The sequence below is a fragment of the Centruroides sculpturatus genome, unplaced genomic scaffold (genome assembly GCF_000671375.1).
Source record: "Centruroides sculpturatus isolate CEXI.00-Female unplaced genomic scaffold, Cexi_2.0 scaffold3619, whole genome shotgun sequence".
Lineage (NCBI taxonomy): Eukaryota > Metazoa > Arthropoda > Arachnida > Scorpiones > Buthidae > Centruroides > Centruroides sculpturatus.
This window is the reverse complement of record NW_019388112.1, coordinates 6,705-9,415: the sequence shown is the minus strand read 5'-3', so window position 1 is coordinate 9,415 and position 2,711 is coordinate 6,705. Positions and strand designations below refer to the sequence as shown.

Here is a 2,711-nt window from a genome sequence, read left to right as displayed (position 1 = left end):
GCCTTAAATTTCGTTTGAAATTTAAGTATAAAGTTAGAAACTGACAGTAAGCCAAACTCTTGCGTTTGAAATAATACTTCGCGCATCAATTGAAATCGATCAGAGTTCACAAAATCTCAGCCCATAGATCGAATTTCAAAATTCCGGCTTCGTCACGATATCAGCCTTGCCATGTGTATATACAGTATAGCTTCGATTATCCGACCACCGATTAACCGACCGTCCTAGTTGGCAAATTTCAAATGTCCACTAGTGATGTGGCGCTACAATATTTGGCTATCNGCTCAAAATTTATTTCACTATATACAATTTTGCTTTGGAGGAATTACGATCACATTGATCGTAATTTCTCCAAAGCATTTTACACTTTAAAGCAACGGCGAAAAGAATCAATAAACTTAACCGGCAACCTAAAGGAATTGTGATGTGTAACGAATGCACCGACAAATGTACGTTTGAAAACCTGAATATTTTTCTTGAAAATTGACATTGGTCACCGATACCAAAATTGAAATCGGTTTAGCTTATTTGGTTACGGTAACGCGACGCATTGGTTATCGGAGGGATAATTCCCCGGGAGGACTTTCTACAGGAACTCCCTATTAGGTGTTACAAACGTGAGGAAAACCCCACGTGGTTTGCCCGTTGGCAAGGCGCGAACTCATGACCAACTACCAGTGTTCAGTTGTTTTATCCACTCTGCCACTAGTGGACTCACATAATGAAATAATTCTCAATGTCGGAATAATTACTTGACGTTCCTATATCGCAATTTTCCAAAGCAAAATATGAGAAGCGGGTTTCCGGTATAGCTCTCCTCACATTCAGGATGACCGTTTTATATCTGAAAAATCTATAAGATTCTCAGAGTCAGGACCTGACACCAGTTAGGTTAATATTATACCGTGTCCTAACTCGCAAATTAGTCTTTTTCAAAATGGAAAGTACACTAAAATTCTACCGGAATTCTAAGATCTAACTTGAAATACTGTATTAATAACGTTGGTATCGTTAAATGTTTCGTGTACATCTAAAATAAAACTTTTGATTGAAATGATTAGCTTGGTTATACGTTTTATATCAATGTAGTCTACGTCATGGTTCACTCAATATTGTAGAATAATGTAAACTTGTCCAAGTTTAAAAAACGAAAATGATTCAATATAATTTTTTTAATTTGGATAATTTTTAAACTTTAATTTGAATTTTAAAAATCTCATAAAATTTTTAAAATTCATCTATTTAAATTATTCGTTATATTAATTTATAAGCAAGAACATCTAGATTTTAATCTACAAATTTGAAAATTATAGCATTTACAGTAAAGCATCGATTATCCGACCACCGATTAACCGTAACATCGGTTAACCGACAGTTCTAGTCGGCAAATTCAAATATCCGCTAGTGATGTGGCGCTACAATATTTGGCTATGTCTTGGCTACTTTAATAGTATTTTTACGTGTTTTAGCTGGCAACAAGGCTCGACCATGAAAGGGAGTCAGTATTTAAACGAGGCTTCATGTTCTAATTTTTAACGATACAATAGCGACAATTATTATTTTAAAAAAATTTTTGTTAGGCTTAACATCGATTAATGCGAAGTAGGTTAATAGCGATATACTAATATACTATACTAATGTATTTTTTCATATTTTTCGGTTATCCGTTTTTTCAGTTATCTGAGAAACCTCAGTCCCCAATTGAGTCGGATAATCGATGCTCTACTTATTTGCATTAGAAAATATTATAAATAGAGTCCCTCAGTTATACTTTTCTTTTTTTCCACAAGATTCTTCTTTGCTTCTATGAAGTCTTGTCGACATACTTTTATTCTTCTATTTCGTACTGCCGCGAGGTGCAAAGAGCCTTTATATCTGCTCCTGTCAGATCGTCTTCGAAAGATAAAATATCATCCAGATTGCAATCGTCAGCCAAATTCATTCTAGCCGTGTGTATTTGGAATATAAGACGCTTCTCGTTGTGACTGGGTAAGAAGAATTCAATCTTTCTGTCAATCCTTCCGGGTCTTATTAATGCAGGTCTAAACTCTCGATTCTGTTGGTTGCCAACACTACTTTTACGTCTCCTCTAGGATCGAAACCGTCCAATTGGGTCAGTAGTTCTAGCATAATTCTTTGAATCTCACGTTCTCCGCTATAGCATGCGTCAAATCTCTTACTTCCAATGGCATCGACCTCGTCAGAGTCGGTAGATTAACTGGTCTTTCGAATAATAGTTCAAACTTAGCTAGAGACAATATTTGCCGCTAGTTGGCACCACTGTTGGCAGAAGAGCGTTGTTCTTGCTACGTATATACTGAGGTCAGTGATTTCGACCTATAATAATTGTTTTTTTAGCTACATAAAAATGCTAACGTGCTTTGTGCCAGGATGCAAGGCAGGATATAAGTCATCGAACGAGAAGAGACATTTTATTCCGTGTTCCTAGTGATAAGATTGAGTAGTGGATGCGATGCACATCACGAGACGACAAGATGCTAACAAGTAAATGTTACGTTTGTGACATACATTTTGCGAGTAGATTTATTTTAAAAACCTACTGCCATGTTATAAATGGAGAGAAAGTAGAAATTCCACGAGATCGCTGGGCATTAACGTCGGATGCATATCCATCAAACTTCCCTAATTGTCCTAAGTACATTAGTAGGTCTGTACCTCAAAAACGATCAACGCGATGTCTCACAAGAAAT

General features: G+C 36.2%; 1 pseudogene; it reads right to left on the bottom strand.

Annotated features, from left to right (window-relative positions):
- Positions 1–1,745: 1,745 nt before the first annotated feature.
- The window catches only part of LOC111616788, a 5,679-nt pseudogene continuing 4,713 nt past the window's right edge, over positions 1,746–2,711 (bottom strand).